This window comes from Mobula hypostoma, chromosome 11, assembly GCF_963921235.1.
Source record: "Mobula hypostoma chromosome 11, sMobHyp1.1, whole genome shotgun sequence".
NCBI classification, from domain to species: Eukaryota; Metazoa; Chordata; class Chondrichthyes; order Myliobatiformes; family Myliobatidae; genus Mobula; species Mobula hypostoma.
This window is the reverse complement of record NC_086107.1, coordinates 53092997-53108726: the sequence shown is the minus strand read 5'-3', so window position 1 is coordinate 53108726 and position 15730 is coordinate 53092997. Positions and strand designations below refer to the sequence as shown.

The 15730-nt window shown below is 43.2% G+C and overlaps 1 protein-coding gene across 6 annotated transcripts in view; it reads left to right on the top strand.

Annotated features, from left to right (window-relative positions):
• Positions 1 to 15730, top strand: part of myrf (myelin regulatory factor) — a 290463-nt gene that overhangs the window by 84948 nt on the left and 189785 nt on the right. The window lies entirely within an intron of this gene.

The following is a 15730-nucleotide window of genomic DNA, read 5'->3' as shown; positions in this document are numbered from 1 at the left end:
AAAATGCCATCCCCTTCTCGCAATTCCTCCGTCTCCGCCGCATCTGCTCTCAGGATGAGGCTTTTCGTTCCAGGATGAAGGAGATGTCCTCCTTTTTTAGAGAAAGGGGCTTCCCTTCCTCCACCATCAACTCTGCTCTCAAACGCATCTCTCCCATTTCACGCACATCTGCTCTCACCCCATCCTCCCGCCACCCCACTAGGAATAGGGTTCCCCTTGTCCTCACCTACCACCCCACCAGCCTCCAGGTCCAACATACAATTCTCTGTAACTTCTGCCACCTCCAGCGGGATCCCACACTAAGCACATCTTTCCCTCCCCCCTCTTTCTGCTTTCCGCAGGGATCGCTCCCTATGCGACTCCCTTGTTCATTCGTACCCCCCCATCCCTTCCCACCGATCTCCCTCCTGGCACTTATCCTTGTAAGCAGAACAAGTGCTACACATGCCCTTACACTTCCTCCCTTACCACCATTCAGGGCCCCAGACAGTCTTTCCAGGTGAGGCGACACTTCACCTGTAAGTCGGCTGGGGTGATATACTGCATCCGGTGCTCCCGATGGGGCCTTCTATGTATTGGCAAGACCTGACGCAGGCTGGGAGACCGTTTCACTGTGCACCTATGCTCTGTCCACCAGAGAAAAATCAGGATCTCCCAGTGGCCACACATTTTAATTCCACGTCCCATTCCCATTCTGATATGTCTATCCACGGCCTCCTCTACTGTCAAGATGAAGCCACACTCAGGTTGGAGGAACAACACCTTATATTCTGTCTGGGTAGCCTTCAACCTGATGGCATGAACATTGACTTCTCTAACTTCCGTTAATGCCCCACCTCCCCTTCATACCCCATTCTTTGTTTATTTATTTTCCCTTTCTTCTCTCTCTCTCTTTATTCTCCCTCTGTTCCTCTCACTATAACTCCTTGCCCATCCTCTGGGCTCCCCTCCCACTTTCTTTCTCCCTAGGCCTCCTGTCCCATGATCCTCTCCCTTCTCCAGCTTCGTATCCCTTTTGCCAATCAACTTTCCAGCTCTTAGCTCCATCCCTCCCTCTCCAGTCTTCTCCTATCATTTCAGATCTCCCCCTCCCCCTCCCACTTTCAACTCTCTTACTATCTCTTCTTTCAGTTAGTCCTGATGAAGGGTCTCGGCCCGAAACATCGACTGTACCTCTTCCTATAGATGCAGCCTCGCCTGCTGCGTTCACCAGCATTTTGTGTGTGTTGCTTGAATTTCCAGCATCTGCAGATTTCCTCGTGATGGGAAAACTATGGTGCATTTTTCATAGTGGTGAGAGATGGGTGAGACTCTACAAAGGACAGAGCTGAGGAGGTCACTGTCCTGCACCCTTCTCCTTCCGGATCTGATGAAAGTGGGATGGAGTGTTGCTGGGACTCATTCAGGTGTTTGGTGGGTTTTTGACAATGGGCAATACGTGTCATGGCCACACACAACTGGGAAGTCATTCAGACAATCTGTCTTATCAAAATGCTCAAACATCACGGTGTCCAAGTTATGTTTCAGTAACCTTTCCACTAATGAAGGCTGAGGTGCTCATGTATGCACATTTAAAAAAAATAGAAGTTGCACATGATACAAAATTGCAGGAAAAATCAATATTGAAGATGACTAATTACAGGAGAGCTTGAATTTACATAGAATGGGCAAATAATTGTACAGGAATTTCAACATTGAAAGGTGCAAGGTACTGTAGTACATTTTGACAGAAAGAATAGGAATAGGATTCCTGGATCACTTTGTTCTTTTTCTCTACTTAAACTTGTAAAGTACAAGTTTAAGTAGAGAAAAAGAACAAAGTGATCCAGGAATGCAAATATATCATTATCAAGAGTTGCGTCACCAGGTGAGCAATATCACAAAAGAAACAAACCAAACTCTTCTATTCTATTTAAATGGATAGAATTGAAAACTTGGTGAATTCTGCTACATTTGCCACCATTGTATAGTCCATTATTTGTAAAGCTTTGGCCATCATTTGCTACCACAATGACCACGTTTTAGAAATATTTTGGGATGGCTCAGATTGTGACTGCCATTTTACAAATGTGTTTCTCTTTTACAATTATCTGATGGTTTTCATGGTATTTTCTTGGTGTCATCCAAGAATTACATATTTAGTCTCAAAGCTATTATGGTTTGAACTAATTTCTCTTAGATTGCAAATTCAGTTCATTGCCATCACAATAAATATACCATCTTTTCACAAGCTATTGTTTTAAATAGAATGAAAGCTTGCTGCTTTCTATCCAGTTGGAACAGGAAATCCTGTGAAAATTGCTTTCTGTTTTCAAGCATGTAAAGATTGAGGAGCACATAACCTTTAAGCAAGAAGACTGGCTGGCTTAAAGTCTGGGGCCTAGATCCAGGTGAAGTCACTTACCCAATAAGCAGCGCCCTGAAAGTGCAATGGCTGCCTGTGTGGCCAATGTGTAGGGTGTGGAGTTGGTTGGGTGAGAGATTGCTGTGAAAGGGTATGGTTCTCCTGTTCTTCCTCCTTTCATGAGGATTCAAATAATTTTTTGGTGACAGCAACTGAAGTAGATCTTTTGCTCCTACTCTGCATCAGAACGTCCAGTTTAGTAGAGGCAGAAAGACTAGGTCTCGACTTCCTTATTTTTGTATGCAAAAGACTTAATAGCTGCTTTAATTATTGACAGCTTCGAAGCTTATCTGGAGAATAGCTTGTCTAAATGTTGGCCAAGGTTGTACTGAATATCTTATAGGCTTCCTTTAAGTGTGGGAACTTGGCTTCTAAAATTGATGGATGGAGCATTCATAAAAGATAATGATTTCACATCTTATTGTGAAACATGGGTGTGAACAGCAAGACAAATGTTTAGAAAATCCAGATATATTTTGTCTATTTTAAACTGTCTGTGGTGTGTTAAGGGTTTAGGGCTGTTAGTGATCAGGAGCGAAGAACAATTGCCTCTATAGATAGATGATCAGAGAGACTGTTTAGATGAATTAAGAAGACAATCATTAGCATTGTAATCTCAGATCTGGAAAGTTTCAGCCATAGCCAAAGGAGCAGCGTGACAATGTGATAGTTTGTAAAAGATTTCATTACATTTATTCCATATTTCCTTACATCACAAAAAAGGCTGTTTGGCTTATCAAGTCCGCACTGATTCACAGAACAATCCCATTCTCTCCCTTATTTTTCCTGTAAACTATTCTCCCTACAATCCCATCAACTCCTCCCAGATTTTTCCCCTACCCCACATAATTTGCTGTAGCCAATTAGCCAACTAACCTGATGTCTTTGGGATGGAGGAAGAAACTGAGGCCCGACAAGCAAATCATGTGGTCTCAGGGACATCATGCAAACTGCACACAGATGGCACCAAAGATCAGGAATGAACCCTGGTCAGTGGTGTACGAGACCTCTATTAATTGTCCCAATGTGCCACAACCGTTTCTATCTCTGTCTTAGACTTATTTTTCTACTTTTTGTCCACTGACTGTCCTTTAATCATGTTGGGAAGGCCAGCATTTGCTGCTTTGTCCCTGAAAGTTCTTCAGGAGGTAGTGATACTCTGCTCTCCCAAACCACTGCAGTCACCATTGTTTCACTTTGATAAACCAGGATATCTTCAGGGACGTTTAAGGAGAAATTTTGGACCTTGATGCAATCATCCTCATGGGATCATAGCTCAAGGTCAGAATATTACTTAAGTAATCTGAAGGGCAGATCTCCCAGTTCAGCTATGTCCCAACATGTTCATAAGGAGCATTTTGCTGAAGTGACTGGATCTTTCTCATGTTCATTATTGGGTTGGTAGAGGCTAGCTGCTCAGTTCTGCTTTCTTTTTCTGTACATCTTTTTTGTAATAGTTGTTAGTTAATTTGGCTATTTCAAAGGGCAACTAAGGATCAATTCATGTGGTTTTAATAAGTCCTTTAGAGTTAGCAATCAGTCATCCTTATTGATCAAGCCTGTAAATGACTCCAGACCAATATTTGTGTTATTACCATTTTTCCACCAGTCTCCCAGATTGCTTATTGTATATAACTGCTGTAAATCCAGAGACTCCTTTGATGTTATCTTAAACACTGGCCAAACTGCTCTGTTGTGTCCCCCTTTCTCTATAACTTCTCCTTTACTTATTATGTTGAGATAAACTAATTACTGTGGCCGTGGTGATCCAATTCTTGTGGGACAATGAATGAGAACTGGTAGGAACAAGAATGCTACTATTGAAGTCATGTGCTAAAGGAATGCTAAATTGCATCGAAACAGCAGTAAACTGTTAAAAATTGAATGCATTATTTGCAAGTTATATTTGACAGGTCAAAACAACAGGTAAGATGAAACTTTCAACCCAGCTTTGCAACTTTCAATGCCATTCTGAGTGGCAGATGCGTTGAAGCTTTTTACTGATTTATCAGCTCTCAAGTTGCTGGCAAGAAGCTGCTTCTGGGTATGACATAATGCCAGCTCATTTTTCTTTTTACTCCGTAACCCTCGACTGAACACTGACTTAACAATCAACAATCAGAACAATGACTTTACTGAAAACAGAGTGCAGATAAATGTGTCTTTTCCAGGTTAGCGAGCTGTAACTTGTGGGGTGCCACAGGAATTGGCGCTAAGGCCTCAGCTATTTACTATTTATATCCATGACTGCATTGATGAATGGATTGTGTATTTCATTCTAGTTTGTTGATGTTGCAAAATGGAAAAGTTATTAGGAAGACACAGAATCTGGAAAAGAGTAGAGACAGATGACGTGATTGGGCAAGATTTTAATGTGAGAAAGCAGCAGAAAGAATGAAAGAGCATAATATTATTTAAATGGCGTGAGACTAACAAGTGCGGAATCAAAAGCAAAATGCTGTAGATTGTGGAAGCCTGAAATGAAAACAAAACTCTGGAAGCATTTAGCATCTATGGGTAGAGAACCAGAGTTAGTGTTTCAGGTTAATTGCTCTTTACATACAAGTTATATGATCTGCTGAATATTTCCAGCATGTTCTGACTTCATTGAACATTTGGCAAGGTGTGTGTGCTCCCATACAATAAACATAAAGTTAGCATTCAGAAACAACTAGTAATTGGGAAGAGAAATGGTCTGTTGGTCTTTACTGCAACAGAAAAGGAACAGAAAAGTAGAGAAGGCCTACTACATCTGTGTGATGTAAAACAGCTTTTCATTCTTCATAGTTTCTTTAGAGCTGAGGATCATCCACAACTGTTAATAATTATACCTCAACCAACTTGACTAATAAAGATAATGAATTTTTGATATCATATTACTGATATCAGTTTTTAAAAATAAGTAGCTGCTGGGTTATAACAATGGCCATGCTTGAATAGCACTTTTTTGGCTGTGAAATGCTCAGTGTGTCCTGTCCTGCTGTCATGAAGGGTGCTGTATATAAATGCAGGTCTTTCCCTGCTGAAGGGAATATCTGCTGAGAAATTATTCACTGCTGTTGGCAAGCCTCTGATAGTTAAAGTGGAAGGAGATGTCAGACCACTCAAAGCTATGGATTGATGACAAACAAGAGGTTAATTCAGTGTGCCTTGAACAGACTGAAATAATGTCTCCCTGGATTGCCAGTGTCCATATATTTCAGCAAGATATGTGTATAATAGCATACAGTGAACTGCAGTATTGGAGGTTTGGAGAGGGAGAAATGACACATGGAGATAAGGAAGATTGGAATCAGAGGACTTGGACTAATGGGATAGAAATATGCCAATGTGCCAATCTCAGAATCCCATGTGTACATTTTTGGTGAAAGAATTTCTTTCAAGAGAAGATATATTTTCTCTGATTTTTATTGTTTCTGTAACTGTAACTTTGTGCAGAGAAGAATGGACACGTTATGATTCATTCTGGTGATAGTATTATAACATACGAACATGTAAATGTGGATCTCAGTGAAAGTGGAATGGACATGCCATAAAGAAGACAAGAGAAGACTTACCCTGTAGCCTGTCAGAAAGAATGTTGTTTACTGGGTAGAAAGAGTGCAAGTAAACTGCTCATTCTGTTTTCTTACTAACGGAGTGAATGACAACACCCAATTCCTTTGCTCCCACCATCAGGCTTCCTTGATAATTGAAGGTCTCTAAAAGGCAATAACTGTTGAATGATTAATGGGATTGAGTCAATGATCTGTACAGCCTGGTATGCCCAGTTTCATCCATATTTACAGTGTCACCTGGAACTAATTCAAAGCTCCTTAAGGCATTGGGGAATCCCTGAAACTGTATTCCATTAACATCCCCAAACGCTTCATTATTTACAGAGTCTAGAAGTTTCAAGAGAAAGCCAGAAAGATTTAATATAAACAGTGGGATTCCTGGAATTTTTGAACAGAGTGGTGCTATGTGAAAGCTAGGTGAATGATCCTTGAGAAAAGAGTTGATATGAACGGCATCCCCTTCCTGAGTTATAATAAGTGAATCTGACCTGGGAAAAATAAACAAAATAAAAGATTCACAGCTTTAGGGTTAGGGTTAAGGCAAGTTTGTTTTGCTTTATCTGAAGCCTTAAATATTGCTGTAAGGACTCTGCTTGTAGCTTAATGGAGTTACATCTCCCCCATCTAATAAGCTGTTAAATATAAAAAAACTAGTTTTCAGCTTTGGAAAGTGTGAATTTGAATCTGTTTTCATTTACCTCCTTAGCAGTAGGCCAGAATTTAACCTGCAGAAATTACATCCTTGAGAGTGAATGGGCTAACGAGAGAGAACTTGGCTATCTGAAACTGGAATTAAGTATTAAAGTAAGTGGTGTGTGAATGAGTGAATGAGTGCATGTCCTTCAAACACAAACAAGATTAGTTCAGAACTTTGATAAGGATTCAGGTGGCAATAAAACAAACAGAGGAGAACAATGGTGATTTTATCTAACACATAATGGTGGTTAAAATAAGAACATTATCAATATGAGGTTACAGACTTATTAATGTAACTGTCCTTTTTTATTTGAATGACTTGTAACGAGAGATATAATTAATTCCTTTAATCATTTCTTTTTTCATTAGTTGCGGGGTCTCCTGCATTACCCTGTGCTCTCAGTTTGCTTGTTACCAGTGTGAGAATGCTCACCAGATTAATCTTGCTCTAGCTATTTTGCTCCTTTCACAGGGAATGCCTCCAGAAGACACAGTACAATACATCGTTAAAGACCCCTCACACCCTCTCCATGAACTGTTTGTTCTTCTGCCATCAGGCAAACTTTACAGGAGCATCAAAACTAAAACCACAAGGCTACTAAACAGCTTCCTCCCACAGGCAGTCAGACTGCTAAATAGCTGCTCTACCTGACTCTGCTTTGGACACTTTTAACTTGCACTGGACACTTATAACTTGATTTTAACTGACATGTGGCTGTTGTGTTTTACTATATATTGTTATGTTTATTATTTAGTGTTGTGTTTGTTATGTTATGATTGTACTGCTCCTGAGAAACGCTGTTTCATTCTGCCCTGCAGAGCTGATGTACGGTTAGAATGACAATAAAGTTTTTTGAATCTTTGAATGAGAAATCACCACCTGGACCCACACTCTGTGGCACTCTGTTACTTAGCTCTGCAACTCTTTCCTTCAACAATTAACTCCCCACTTTTCTAATTCACATCGCTAAATTTCCTCTCCTTATGGTCTTATGTTTATTCTGTGTTCCTGGTTGCTTTGTGGAGCTTGTCAAAGGATGGATAGGATTGACGTGTCTGAGAAGACTGTTGATTGGAGGCCATTCTGCAAAAACTTTGTACTGAAGCTAAAATAATCAGTCACCCTTCATTTCTTGGGTAGGCTTTTCCACTTTTAATTGATCCTTTCTGGCTCTCAGTTTTGCACATCAGATACATGCCTGTATCGAAAGTACGGTTGAAGACGTTTTGATATGTCATTCCCTTATAATTTCCTTAATTTATTAGCCTGTCTGGTATTCAAAAACGGACCAAAGTATGACTACACAGGACCGAAGTGTACAGTGAAGAAGTGTGAGATGTTTTCATCTAAAATTTTGAACAGTGTAATTCAGCAGAAGAATTCATTCTACAAATTTTAATAGAATCCCATGATTTAAGGACATGATTTGTTTTCTTCTCAAATCTCACTTCTCCATCCCAATGTTCACTCTTTTGAAGGTGCTGGCATGTCAGCAGTTTCTGACGTTGCCTCCAGAGTAATTGCCAATGCAAACCTTTTTAAAATAGGGCTTAAACTGAGCTGCCACTTCAATCTGTTGTGTCAGGGTACTGCTGAAGGGTCTCGGCCCGAAACGTCGACTGTACTCTTTTCCATAGATGCTTTCTGGCCGGCAGAAATCCTCTAGCATTTTGTGTGTATTGCCTGGATTTCCAGCATCTGCAGATTTCCCATGTCATCAATCTATTGCCCGTTTTGCATACTGAAGGTTAAAGTGTCTTTTAAATTCCAGTGCCAAAGCAGTTAACGATGGTAAGCTGCACCCATAGTCTAAAGCTTATTTTCTTCTTTTCATTTTGCTTCATCTTGTTCTCTCTTTTGCACCCCGTGGCCTTGTAATTCGGCAGTGCTTTCACTTTGCTCTCCTGTGTGGGTCATGTTAGAATTCCTGCTACATCTGGAGTGATATTAAGATCTCGAGGAGGCAGAGACGCCAATCATAATTTCACAGGTGGCTCTGCAGCTAAGTGTAATAGTTGAAAAATTGCAATTTTGTTTTCCCCAACATGACACCTTTAACAAACGAAGATGGCGGCACGACACAGCGTGCGCGGGCGTTCTGAATGATATCGATATGTGTAACTAGGTGTGCCGTGCACAATCCGGATTTGTTGGAGACAGCCGTGAGAAGTGCAGAGGAACATCTGGAGTAATTTCTGAAATTCCTGCTTCGCTGCCGCTGCTACTGTGCGATCGAGAATCTCCGGAGATGAAGGCTCCAAATCCTCGGCTTTGCTTATCGCCTGTTGCTGGGGCCGGGGTCGAAACGCTCGGCAGAGATGGTGCTCGGTGCTCGGTGTCGAAGAGGTGGTCGGAGGCTCGGAGTTTTCGGACAGACTTGGAGTCAGAGGGTGGTCGGATGCTTCCGGGATGCTGCACCGGCAAGTTGGTGGCGCTGGTGGTTTACTGTCTGTGTGAGATGATGGGACTTTCGAGAGACTTTGAGACTTTTACTGTGCCATGGTCTGTTCTTATTAAATTACGGTATTGCTTTGCACTGTTGTAACTATATGTTATAATTATGTGGTTTTTGTCAGTTTTTAAGTCGGTTTTCGTGATATCATTCTGGAAAAACATTTCATCATTTCTTAATGCATGCATTACTAAATGACAATAAAAGGGGACTGTGTGTCCTCATTATCATAATTATAAATCATATAATCAAACACACACACACACACACACACACGCGCGCGCGTGCGCGCGCACGGTGAATTGTTCGTCTGCCTGAAATTCTGTTTGTGGTGAAAAAGTAATTAACTTGTAGAACAAGCCCTCCATTGGACTGAAGCTGAACTTTACTGGCCATCCCTTGTCAGCATGAATTCTGCCTCTGAAAATTCTTCCACACTTCTGCACACACTCCTCCCTGCACTCAGTTTGGTCCAGCCTCATACAATGCCAGTAAAGTGCTGGAATGAGACGTTAAATGGAATCATGCTGGGAATACTGTGTGAGCTGCCACTCCAGGGAGAACTTGCCTTCGTGGGAGTTCTGTTGTTTACCTTTGGCCTGGCTGTCTGAGCTGGGCTGAGATGCCAGTTGCTTTGTACCCTAATCTTATTGACCCTGTTCCAATACTGATCCTCTCTGTGTCACTAGTTGTACCTGGTCAGGAGACACGTGACACTCAAACAAATGTTAAGTACTTAATCGCCTAGTTAACCCCATGATCGACAGACAAATTCTAATTCTCTTTTACCCTGCTGCTTCTCTCCTGAGTATGCAAGATTCTTGCATGGAGACATTTCTATGTTCATGAATGAATTATCAGCTGAGCATGGTTCCTTCAAAGTGCAATTATTTAGTGGAAGAATTTAACTAAACTTCACGCTGAGCTGGCAGGAATCTCACTAAGAAAGTAATTGCAATTTCAAGAGGCTTTAATTTGACAGGGACCCTGAATTATGAGTAAGTAAATCAGAGTCAAGATCAGGTGAATATCACTGACATATATCGTGAAATTTGTTAACTTTGTGGCAGCAGTACAATGCAATTCATGGTAATGTAGGAAAAATGGTGAACTACGTTAAGTATATGTATATATAATAGTTAAATTAAATAAGTAGTGCAGGAAACAGAATTTAAAAAAGTAGTGAGATGGTGTTCATGGTTTCAATATCCATTCAGAAATTGTATGGCAGAGGGGAAGAAGCTGTTAATGAATCGCTGAGTGTGTGCCTTCAGGTTTCTGTACCTCCTCCCCAATGGTAACAGTGAGAAGAGGGCATGTCCTGGGTGGTGGGCTCCTCAATGATGCACCTTCTTAAGGCTCCTCTCCTTGGATACAAGATGGAGCTGACTGCACAATACTTACCCATAATTGAAGGTCACTGTCTAAATAAAGCCAGTAAACAGAACTTATTGATTATTTTTACAAAGGAGAGTGAGTGGATGTTGTTTGCATGGAAACTCAGAAGGTTTTTGACAAGGTGCCACACATGAGGCTGCTTAACAAGATGAGAGCCCAAGATCTTACAGGAAAGATACTAGCTTGGATAGAGCATTGGCTAATTGGCAGGAGGCAAAGAATGGGGATAAGGGGGCTTTTTCTCGTTGGCTGCTAGAGAGTAGTGGTGTTCCACAGGGGGTCAGTGTTGGGACCGCTTCTTTTCACATTATATGTCAATGATTTCAATGACAGAATTGATGGCTTTGTGGCCAGGTTTGAGGATGATACGAAGATAGGTGGAGAGCCAGGTAGTCTGTAGAAGGACTGAGACAGATTGGGGGAATGGGCCAAAAAAGTGACAGATAGAACGTAGTGTAGGGAAGTGGACGGTCATGCACTTTGATAGAAGGAATAAACGTATAGACTATTTTCTAACAGGGAGAAAGTTAAAAAATCGGGTGCAAAGGGATCTGGGATTCCTTGTGCAGGATTCCCTACAGATTAACTTGCAGACTGAGTCGGTGGTGAAGAAGGTAAATGCAATGTTAGTATTCATTTCAAGAGGACAAGAATATAAGAGCAGGGACGTGAAGCCGAGCCTTTATAAGGCATTGGTCAGATCACACTGAGTAGTTTTGAGCCCCTTATCCAAGCAAGAGTGCGCTGGCATTGGCAAGGGTCCAGAGGAGGTTCATGAGAATGATGTGGGAATGGAAGGTTTAACATTTCAGGAGTGTTTGATGGCTCTGGGCCTCTACTCGCTGGAGTTTAGAATGGGGGGAGGGAATCTCATTGAAACCTATTGGATATTGAAAGGCTGGGATAGAGTGGATGTAGCGAGGATGAAACCTACAGTGAGTGAGTCCAGGACCAGAGTGCACAGCCTGATAATTGTGGGACATCCATTTAGAATAGATATGAGGAGGAATTTCTTTAGCCAGAGGGTAGGGAATCTGTGGAATTCATTGCCACGGACGGCTGTGAAGGCCGAGCCATTTGGTATAATTAAGACAGAGTTTTATAGGTTCTTGATTAGTCAGGGCATCAAAGATTCAGGGGAAAAGGCAGGAGAATGGGATTGAGAGGGATAATTCAGTTGTTCACCATGCAACGATAACAACCACTCTAGTCATCTGTAATTTCTAGGGGCTGGACTGGTCTCTGGGTACACAGATGGCTGGCCAATCCATGCTTGAAAAGTTCTTTGTCAGTGTGGACAAGAGATGGCAGCCATGTTGGGTTGGCGGTTGCTGGCTTGGTCTTTCCTGGCCAGGCTATGTCTCTCTGCTGCAATTGTTCTTCCCTCCTTCTGTGTCACTACACCGGTATGGTGGGAGGAGTGCTCAGCCCGATCCTGGATGATATACTCCCATGTGTCTGCATTGATGCCAAAAGCTTCTAGTGAAATCTTTAAGCTGTCTTTACAGTATTTCATTTCAGTAGTTTGCCATAAAGCAGTCTCTCAGGCAGCTGATGGTCTGGCAAATGAGTTATGTACCCTGTCCAGTGTAACTGGGACTATATCAGGATGGTGTAGATACAGAGCAGGCCAGCCTTGGTTAGTACCTCAGTGTCAGGGATTCTGTCCTGCCACTTAATGTTGAGGAGCATTCTGAGGCAAACTGTGTGGAAATAGTTCAGTTGCTTAGGATACCATTGATATACTGTCCATGTTTCACAGGCGTAAAGCAGAGTGGGGAATACTATGGCCCTTTACATCTTAGGTTTTGTCCGTAGACTTGCACCTCTTCTGTTCTAGATGTTGTATAAAGTCTGACAAAGATAACACTTGCTTTGGCAATCCTGGTGATCTACCGTATGACGATGTGTGCTGCCAAGATATGTGAACCTTTAGGCATCAGTCAACATAGCAGAAAACACTGGATGGAATAGTATTGGCACCAAGACATGGCCCTCATGACCCTGTTTGAGATGGGGAAGGGCTCGGATGTCTCATCATCGTCTGGAACTCTGGCTTGCGAGAGTCAGGGAATTGCTACACCATGATGATGAACTTCCTTGGGCATCGATACTTCACCATGATCTTCCACAGGCCCTCTCTGCAAACAGCGTCAAAGGCTTTGGTCAGGCTGACCTAGCAGGCGAACTGGTGAATGTTCTGCTCCTGACATTTCACTTGCAGCAAACACCACATCAATAATCCCATGCACTTTCCCAAATCCACACTGGCTCACGGGTAGAGTACACGCTCAAGGTGTGATGTGCGATGGTTGAGAAGAAGCCCGGTGAAGATCTTGCCTGTGATAGGTAGCAAGAATATTCTCCGATCGTTGTCACAGGAGTGTCGGTTTCTCTTTCACGTATACAGGTGGATGATGGATGCATCTTTAAATTCCTGAGGGATAGTCTCTTGTTGCCACGTGAGTTGGAAAAGTTGATGGAGCTTTTCAGTCAGTGCTGCACCACTTTCCTGGTAGGTCTCAGCTGATATTGTGTCTGATGCAGACACTTTGCCGCTAGAGAGCCGACATATCGCTTTCAGGCTCTCAGCTAAGGTCGGTGAACACCCAGTGCTCCATTGGCAATGTACTAGGGGCAGGCAGTCAGTGGGATCCCTGCCAGCCTCAGTAAACTGGGCAGGGGAAGAACGGAGCAGGCAATGTGTGGGCCACTTCCTCATATCGTGGAGCTGAGCACAGCATTCCTGGAAAGGGCTGCTCAGTCGCTCGGATGGCTGCCGAGAGCCACTCTGCTCCATGTCAGTGGATGACCACCCTATGACTGTGCGATTTGCGGCCAGGGCTGCCAGTGCACCCACGCCTGTAACCACAGGACACAGGGTAGTTTGGGAGGGGAAGGATGGATAACAAGGGTGACTTGCACAAAGGTTTAGCTTGAAGTGAGGAAGAGTTACGCAGGGTTGACCTCACTCACTCATCTGTATCCAATAGCAAGACAGAGTCAAATACAGTGGATGACCCTTAGTGCCTCGTCACACTCTTAAAGTGCTCCACAGCCTACCTTCCTGCCCGTTGAGCCAAACCAGTGCTGGCCTCTGTGCAGTCTGCCAGGTCCAGTATTCACCAGGTTGGGTAGGCAAGCCCGAACACACTGAGGGTTTTAGACCCATCGGTTATCCTCACCTGGTTTAGCCCGCTCGTCGAAGTGAATGTGGCCACTATCGCAAGCAAACAGCTAAGACCTGAGTACCAAGAGGGGACCAAAGGTGGACGAGCTACTCCCAAGAGAGCTACACCCCATCAGAGGTACTACCCCTCCCTGACACTCATACACCCTGATAATAAACACAAAATAATCTGCAGATGCTGGGGTCAAAGCAACACTCACAACACGCTGGAGGAACTCAGCAGGTCGGGCAGCATCCGTGGAAAAGATCGGTCGACGTTTCGGGCCGGAACCCTTTGTCAGGACTGTAGGGGGAAGGGGCAGAGGCCCTATAAGAAGGTGGGGGGAGGGTGGGAAGGAGAAGGCTGGTAGGTTCCAGGTGAAGAACCCGTAAGGGGAAAGATAAAGGGGTCGGGGAAGGGAAGCAGGGAGGTGATAGGCAGGAAAAGTGAAGAAAGAATAGGGGAAAACACAATGGGTAGTAGAAGGCGGTGGAACCAAGAGGGAGGTGGTAGGCAGCTGGGTGAGGTGGCAGAGTGACATAGGGATAGGGGAAGGGAATTACCGGAAGTTGGAGAAGTCTATGTTCATACCAAGGGACTGGAGACTACCTAGACCATACCAAGGGGCTAGAGACTACCTAGACAGGAACAGACAGGATCTCCCAGTAGCCCCATCCGCCAAAACAGACAGGATCTCCCAGTAGCCACCCACTTCAGCTCTGCTTCCCACTCCCATTCAGATATGTCCATACATGGCCTCCTCTACTGCCATGATGAGGCTAAACTCAGGTTGGAAGAGCAACACCTCATATACCATCTAGGTAGTCTCCAGCCCCTTGGTATGAACATAGAATTCTCCAACTTCCGGTAATTCCCTTCCTTTATCCCTATGTCACTCTGCTTCCTCCCCCAGCTGCCTACCACCTCCCTATTGGTTCCGCCTCCTTCTACTACTCATTGTGTTTTCCCGTATTCTTTCTTCAACTTTCCTGCCTATCACCTCCCTGCTCCCCCCCCCACCCCTTTATCTTTCCCCTTACTGGTTCTTCACCTGGAACCTACCAGCCTTCTCCTTCCCACCTTCCCCGCACCTTCTTAATAGGGCCTCTGCCCCTTCCCCCTACAGTCCTGACGAAGGGTTCTGGCCCAAAATATTGACTGGTCGTTTCCACGGATGCTGCCCAACCTGCTGAGTACCTCCAGCATGTTGTGAGTGTCACCCTGATAATAAATCAGTCGTGATGGAATGCGAAGAAGCCTGGATGGGCCGAATGGCTTACTTCTGCTCCCATATCTTGACATCTTATGGCTCAATTTTAGAACAATCCAATAAAAGCTTGTATGCAGCCATGCACACATCTTACCAGACCAGAGCTTTTCAGTGCGTTCATGGAGAATTTTGCATAAATGGGAATGGCCATTACCCACCATTGATCAACAGTCATTCAGAGTGGATTGAAATGACACACGTTGGTTCATATTCTAAATGTGCATGGATATGTTAGGAACTACATGTGCACGTCGTAGTTTATCTGATGAGCTTAACTATGACAACAGGCCCCAGTTTTAATCTACAAACTTTATAAAACAATAATATCAAACAAACTCCTGTTCATTTCTATCATCCATCTTCAAATGGGAAAGTTGAGAGATCATCCAGAATACTCACAGACATTTTCAAGAATGAAATACGTTCCTTCTTCAGTGTTTTCACTAAGTACACAATGATCATGCACAGTACAGTGGGCATATTCTGTAAAATTATTGATGAAGATTGAGAATGTGCTTGACACTAATGTGAATGGATACAATTTCAAGCAAAATAAGTACAGTACATTTGTGTTCTTACCCCACCTTTGGTTCCTATCTCCCTCTATATAAGACAGAATCTAAGATGTTCATGTAGATCAGATGATGAGATGAAGCAAGTCGAGATGTAGAACTACTTGATCATGAGTTTGTGTTCAAGCTGAATCCAGTGCTGAAGTCAGGAAGTAAAGAGTCAAATCGAAGCAAGTCTGATTTTTTAAAAATCTTCTATGAGCTCAAATT